The following is a 7924-nucleotide window of genomic DNA, read 5'->3' on the forward strand; positions in this document are numbered from 1 at the left end:
TGAGACTCCAACTCAAAAAAAATAAAAATAAAAATAAAATAAAAGTGCTAACCCATTTCAACAGCTGAATTACTGATGGAAGGGCTCATTTGAGCTACCTCTCTAGTCTGAGGGGTTTTAGGTGATGGAAAAAGAACCGGCATGGGTGATACCTACCCATTCTATGTATCACCAGTCAAATCCTTACAGGCCCTAGCACAAGGTCATTCAGAACTATGAAACTCAATGCTGTCTTTCCTCATTTTTACCATCCCCCCAACCACACACAATAGCATGCACACACACACACGAACATACTGCAGCACACCCTGCACACACACATTCTCAAAGGTTTTCTGCCAAAGGTCTGTCAGGCACCCAGAGGGGAAGGCATTTCGTGACATTACTTAGTCATAAACTTAGACTTGTCTGAGACCTCCTTTCCCCCTTAGAAAAACAAAAAGTCAAAAGGCATTTCCTTGTTGCAGTTCTAGTTTCCTTCTCATATAGCTAGGCAAAAATCCCTTAGGTAAACTGATTCTCCAGACACCAGTAATCAGATATCCATTCCCTCCTTCCATCATCCCTTGATTAATATTTGTTTTCATTTTCACTTGTTTTTCCAGTTCATGCCCCTCTGACTTCAAGTCCTCACGGGTGTCCAAAATCATAAAATGCAAGAACTTGGAGGTCATCTAGTCCAACCATCCCCAAATGTCAATGTTACAGGGAATCCCAAACCCATTGAGGAAGAAAAAGTTGTCCAAGGTCAAACAACCACTAAATGAAAAAATAATAACAACAACAGTAAAAACAGAAGGAAAAAAAAGTCTGCAGCTGCCCATCATAGAGCTTTTTCTCTGCTCTCCAAAACGGTCTCAAAACAAAGTACCCAGACAAGATATAAACCTACTATAATGGAGCTAAGAAGAAAAAAAAAACCTTCACTAGATTTTCTGTACAAAGAAAAAAGTTCTACCAGGGAGTCCGTACAAAAAGCACAAACAGTAATTAACAAGAATCAAGGCCAGTAAACTTCGCAGATTATGCTTACCTCCACCCCACCCCCCAAAAGGCCTTCAGCTTCTCACACACTGAGTCAACTAGAGCATATTTTGAGGCTCAAAATCTCTTCTGATGCCATTAAATAATACTCTCTGGGTCCTGTGGTCAGGACAATTTCAAGAGCTCCCTTCATAGGCCCTCTTCTCTTCAAAATCATTTCCAAAGAGATTGAACAACAGGACATGGAACTTGACAGACAGCATAATGCCAGTAGATGTGCACATCACACATGAGCAGCCGCCCACACGGGTGTAGGGGGGAACATGTGTGTAGACATGTGCAGTGCTACATGAGTTAGAAATGGCATTATTTCAAGTCAAGTAAGCATCAGAATGAGGAAGACCTGCCTACATCCGCAGAGGAGAAAAAGCAAACAAACAAGTATTATGCACACTGGCATCAGACACAGTTTTTTTTTTTTTTCCTGGCTCTGCCAAGAGCTTTCTCAACGGAAAGAGAAATATAAAAATAATAACACTAGCAATAATAACAGCAGCCACCACCATCGCCATCTGATATAGACAAATCTCAAATTGGAATGTTGCTTCCATCTTATGCATTTTCTGAAATCATCCCATTCCATCTAGATTTCTGTGTGTGTGTGTGTGTGTGTGTGTGTGTGTGTGTGCACTCAAAACTATCAATTTAGCACATTACATACTTTCAGTTTGTTTGTGGGAATGTTTCCATTAGAGCGACTTCTGATTTTAAAGTAACAAACAAGGAAGCACACAATAACACTACCACTTTTTCATCAGCACTATCAAGTTCTATTTAAGATGCAGTTCAAGAACATCCTTGAAAATGACAAATGAGATTACCTCAAAGGAGCCATAGCCAATACTATTATTCCCAAGCTGGGTAAAAAGCTGGGGCTTGGGGGGGGGGAGGGTGAGACATAGAGGAAAAAAATTCCCAAACTGAAATCCAGCGGTACAATATTTCGGAAAAGGAGCCCAAACAGTTCTTGTCAAAGCCCTCTCGTGCCAATTCAAAAAGTCAGAAAATGCTTTTATGTACCACTACATTATAATTCCAAATAAACTGACATTTAATGCTTTAAAAAGTGTTTTAAAAGTGGCTTCTTTCCAAATTGGAAACCATGAGGCCTGGACAGCAAATTGAGATTCAAAGGACACAGTCACCAACTGCCAGCTGAACGCATCCCACCATAACACTTCCCAAATTCTTGCTTCTCATTAGAGACTAAAGAATCATCTTCCTTAAATCCATTTCTTGCATCAATTTTTCCTTCTAATTATCCAGCACAAGGCTGTCTTTCAATCAATGCCAAAATTTCATCATACTCTCCCACAAACTCTTTTCCCCTGCAAACAAACTCAAATGCACTCCTGGTATCAAGAGAGAAATTTTGACTAAAATTCCCTGACAGAGTTTAAAGGTAGTTTTCAAGAAAATGAGTTGACAAGACATAGCAAACAGCAAAGCCACTGTTTGAGAACGCAGAGCTTGCTCCACGAACGCCACGTAGATGAAAAATGCACACACGCATGCACACTTAAATAGAAAGCATTTCTTTATCAACAATTTCACTCAAGCAATAGGCAACTACAGGCAAAGGCATACTTAAAACACATGACAAAAGATTTAGGGAGAGATAATATACCAACGTCATACATATCACAGCGAGGCCATGTTGAAGCTCAAAACGTTTTCCCCCCTGAGTAAGAAAGCTTGCTCTTTCTCTCCCTCTCTTTCCCTGTCTCTGTTTATCTTGATTTTTTTTCTCGGTGGCTCTTGGGATGAAATCAAAGCGAGAGTTCGCAACAGCTCAGGTGGCTGGACTCCATTCAGCGCGTTCCCAGGAAAAACATGAGTATGACATTGACAAGAAGTAGGACTACGATCACGGCAAAAACGACTACAGTTTGCACATCCAGGGTCATGGTGCAATGCAGAACACTGTAGTGTTCCAGATGGGGGGCCGGCAGATTGGGAGATGTCAATCTCTGTTCTGTCAGACTGTCCATACAGCCACCATGCTAAAAAGGAGAAGAGGAAGTCGGGTGGTTAGGGAAGGGCTGGGTTTGGCGCCCGAGTTTGGTCAAGGGGGAGGGGAGGGGGGATGGGGACAGGGGTGCTTGGTTCCCCCCTCTCAGAATTGGGATGATTTTCCTTCCCTAGCTGAGAAATCTTAGCTTGCGCTGAAGTTAGCAGAGTCCAGCATTGTCCCTCGGGCGCCAAAAGAAAGGTAAAATCCTGGCTTTCAAAGGGAAAGGCGGGAGGAACCTGTGAGAGAGGTTCTCCGGCGCCTGCTCGGTCAGTCTGTCCGGGCGTGCGTCCGTTCGCCTATCTGGCTACCGGTCAGTCTCGGTCTCCCCTACTCCCTCTAATTCGCTCGCTTTCCTACGCCTGCTCGCTCTCTTCGCGGGATTCCCGGCTGCCAGCGACTCGTTCGATCCCTGTCTCGCTGGCCCTGGCCCTGGTCCTCTTCCTCTCCCCACCCCCACTTCAGCCCGTAGGCTGCCTTTTTATTCACCCAGAGACAGCGGGCGCCTGCGTGAGGCGCGGCCAGAGTCGCTGACAGACCCGCCGGCCAATAGCAGATGCCGGAGCGGCGCGTTCGCTCCCTAGGGGAGGGACTGGAGCTGGCGTGCTAGCTGCGGCAGCCAATCGGAGGGCCCGAGGCTCCCCCAGCGGGCTCGCTCCATCCCGACTGGCGGGAGTCACCAGCCACCAGTTCTGGCGTGGGGGTGGGGAGCTTGTTAGGGGCGGGTTGGGGGGATGTAGGGAGATAGGGAGGAGAGGAGAAAAGGATTGGGAAATGGGGAGAGAATAGACCTAACAGGATGGAGGGAGGAAGAAAGTATGGAAGGCGATATTCCAGAAAGAGGGAGAAAGAGAAGGAAAGATGAAAATGAGGGAGAAGAGATGGGGATATATTAAAGAAGAACAGTAGGGAAAACGCAGGAAAAAAGATGTGGAGGTGGGAGAAAGAATGAAAAGAAGGAATAAGTAGATAGGAAAAAGGCAGCCACTTTGTTCGGAGCCTGGACCAAGGGGAGGCAAAGAAGGTTTTGGCCACTAAGAATTTACTAGCAACTCACAATTAGCTATGAAAATTCAAAAAAAGCAGTGCTGTGAAAAGAACCACACGGACACACTACACAATTTCCAAAATCCAATTATATTTGACTGTCTCTGATATTGCTATCCTCACCCAGTAATATTTCCCTTCTTTATTATGGTTTATTCAGATTATGACAGCTTGCACTCTTTTAACTACCAAGGGAAGCCAGCATAAGGTTAAACATTTGCCATGGAAAAACCTCTACAGAATTTGAAATCTGCTTGTAATCATTGCCCTGCTTTATGTCCGTGACTGATGTTTGGAGCTATGGGGCAAGAAAACACTGGACCAGAGACCAGAAGGTTTCAAATTTTCTCCCAATCCTACCTCAAGCTTGTTATATGACTTTTGGGCAATTCTCTTTCCCTGTCAGGCCCTCGATCTCCCTTCTGTAACACAAGGACTTAGACTTAATTGAGAATTAAGTGAAACCTCAGAAAAATACATATAATTTCAGTGGTTTCCTAGGACCTCAAGAATCAAGGACACCCTTGTACAAAAGATCTTTCAGGGCCTTTTATGCTCTTACATTCTGAGACTATATGAGTGAACAGATAGATATTGGTGGAGAGGGACAAGAGACTGGATTAACCAAGGATAGAACAAATTAAGTTCCAGAATTGCCAGCGTACTATGGATTCTAAGAGGAACGAGAGTTGCTTTCTATTTTCTAGAAATCTTTGAGGCTGGGACATTCATCTATCTGTTTGAAATTCTGAATGGATACAGGTCATAAACAAAATGTACCCTGGCCCTACAAGATAGAATAAACTCCAAAGAAATCCTACTTTAATTAAAAGTTTTGCCTCATGGAACCAGTCATGAGTGATTCTTGCAAAAACAAACAAAAGTCCCTGAATAAGATTAGGTTTCTAGATCCAACTATCAACACAGAGGACAGAGGAATGTGTTAAACTTCAATACAGGGATACAGATTGTAAAATCCACACTGTAAAACTATATCTGCACTGTAAACCACTGTTGGTTACAGGACCAAAAATCTGGTTCATTATTTTATATAAGAAGAAAACATATTTATCGCTATGTAATATTCCATTGTATATATGTACCGCATTTTTTTATCCAGTCCACTTTCACAGCAACTTGGATAGATTTAGAGTCTATAAGACTCAGTGATCTGTCACAGAAACAAAGAACTGAGTACCACATGTTCTCACTCATAAACAGACCCTGAACCTTTACCATAATATCTATAAGAAAGGAATTGACAGTAGCGGGACACTGCCAGGGGAGGGGATGAGGACACATAACATCAATAAGGGTACGTGATCTCAAACCAGGCAAAGTGGGGACCAACGGGAGGCCCAAACTTCATCTGTACTGCGTACCTAATCCTGAACTGTACCCCACATCCTTAAAATTAAAAAATAAAAAATTAAGAAGAAGAAAACATACTGACTCAGGTGGAATCTGCACATATAATAAACACGTGTGACATTTATGAAACAACTGGAAATTTCAATATACACTGAATATTTGATGATATTTTAAAAATTATTAATTGTTTAGATGTGATAATGATATTGTAGTTTTAATGGGGAGAATAAAAGTAAATCTTTGTGACTTTGGATTTGACAATAATTTCTTACATATGATATAAAATACGAACAAAAAAAGAAAAAGAAAAACTGGATTTAATCAAAAAAAATTTTTTTTAATTAGGCTTCAGAGGACCATTATCAAGAATGTCAAAAGAGAATCCACAGAATGAGAGAAAACATTTGCAAATTATATATCTGATAAGAGATTTGTATCTAGAATAAAGAACTCTTAAAACTCATAAAGATAAATATAACCCAATTTAAAAATTGTTAAATGGTCTGAATAGACATTTTCCAAAGAAGCAGTCAATAAACACATGAAAACACGCTCAACATCCTTAGCCATCAAGAAAATTCAAATAAAATGCAGGAAATGTAGATACATGATATTCACTCCAGTGTTGTTTATAATGAGATACCACTTTACACCCACTAGAATGGCTATAATAAAAAGCCAGATAGTGACAAGTGTCCTAGAGGTTGTGAATACACTGGAATCCTCATAATACACCTAGCGGGAATGTAAAATGCTGTAGCTACTTTGGAAAACAATCTCTTAGTTCCTCAAAAAGTTAAACACAGCACTTTGGGAAGCCAAGGCGGGTAGATCACTTGAGCCAAGGAGTTTGAGACCAGCCTGGACAACATAGTGAAATCACATTTCTACAATACATATATATATATATATATATATATATTTAAAAATTAGCCAGGTGTGGTGGTACGCGCCTGTAATCCAAGCTACGCAGGATGCTAAGGTGGAAAGATCGCCTGGTCCCAGAAGGTCGAGGCTGCCATGAGCCTTGATTATCTTGAGCATGCCACTGCACTCCAGCATGTGCAACAGAGTGAGACTCTAACTCAAAAAAATAAACATAGAGTTAGCATTTGACCCAACAATTTCACTCCTAAGTCTATACTTAAGAAAAATGATAGCATATTCACAAAAAAATGTGTACATGAATGTCAATAGTAGTATTATTCACAATAGCTAGAAGATAGAAGCAATTCAAATGTCTGTCAACTGATGAATGGATAAACAAAATGTGGTATAGCTATACCATGGGCTATTATTCAGTCATAAAAATGAATGAAGTACTGATACATGCTACAACATAGATGAACTGCAAAAGCATTATGCTTTAAAAAAAGGCTTCTATATAATTCCATTTATATGAAATGTCCATATAGTTAGGGCAAATACTGTTTCATTAAGCTTTTGTTTCAGTTAGCTATAAATATAAATGCACTGGGTTGTTATGTAAAATGTATTTCTTACAGCAAGTAATGTCAATACAGTTTGAAAGTCACTCTTCTAGATTACGTTGTGACAGATAACTGGTGATCAGGACAGTATCATAATATAAGCAACTAGAATATTTTTACTTCCCTTTGAAAGTTCACTCTTGTCCTATTTCTCCTCCTTCCTCACTATCTTTTGACCCCTCAACCCACTGCATCCTGGCTTTACCCTCATCATCTTATAGAAAACTGGAACCTCTTGAGAATATAAACTAATAACCAACTTGTTGCTAGATTTCATGGCCAAGTTTCCAACTTTATCTTTTCTAACTTCTCTCCCATTTGACTCTACTGATGCCTTCTCTATTTCTAAAATGCAACTTTGCCTTGAGGATACCATACACATGACCTGTCTGATTACAGTCTTTATGTCCTTTCTGGGTTCTTCTTCATCCAGTCATTGATGCTTTGATTTTTCAGAGTTCTTCTGATCACAGCCCCTTTTTCTTCTCATTCTGCACTTGCCCTGAATGGGCTCATCCACTCCCAATGCTTGAACTACCACCTACATTGCACATTGATGCACCTCCTTTCAAATAAAGTTACTGAACACCAGTGGGAAACAAAACAGACATAGAACTTTGCTTGTCTGTAAGCAGAGAGATAATGATGACACAGGATGGTCTCTTGGACTCTCCAACTGCTTGGAATCTCCAATTGCTTTCTGGATATCTCCTCCTTACTATCTCACAAGCACATCAAACTTATTAAGTACAAAATTGAAGTCATGTTCTCCCAGCCCTACCAGCTTCCATCTTTTCCTGAGTTCTCTCTCTTTGGGAATGGCAGTCATCACACACTGAGCTAGCCAGACACCAGAAAAAAAATATTCATAAGTCCTGTCTTTCCCTCACCTTGCTGACCAGTCTCCTAGTCCTGCTGATTATCTTCCTCCTTAATATCTCTGTCACTTGTCCCTTTCTCT

The 7924-nt window shown here is 41.0% G+C and overlaps 1 protein-coding gene across 1 annotated transcript in view; it reads right to left on the reverse strand.

Annotated features, from left to right (window-relative positions):
• The window catches only part of LOC103259348 (rho guanine nucleotide exchange factor 9), a 94785-nt gene extending 91093 nt beyond the window's left edge, over nucleotides 1-3692 (reverse strand). Inside the window, exon 1 of the mRNA XM_021711813.1 lies at nucleotides 3595-3692. The gene's annotated coding sequence lies outside the window, so the exon portion shown is untranslated. The remainder of the gene's footprint in view (nucleotides 1-3594) is intronic.
• Nucleotides 3693-7924: the final 4232 nt, after the last annotated feature.

The sequence above is a fragment of the Carlito syrichta genome, unplaced genomic scaffold (assembly GCF_000164805.1).
Source record: "Carlito syrichta isolate Samal-C Ts95f unplaced genomic scaffold, Tarsius_syrichta-2.0.1 Scaffold302614, whole genome shotgun sequence".
NCBI lineage: Eukaryota > Metazoa > Chordata > Mammalia > Primates > Tarsiidae > Carlito > Carlito syrichta.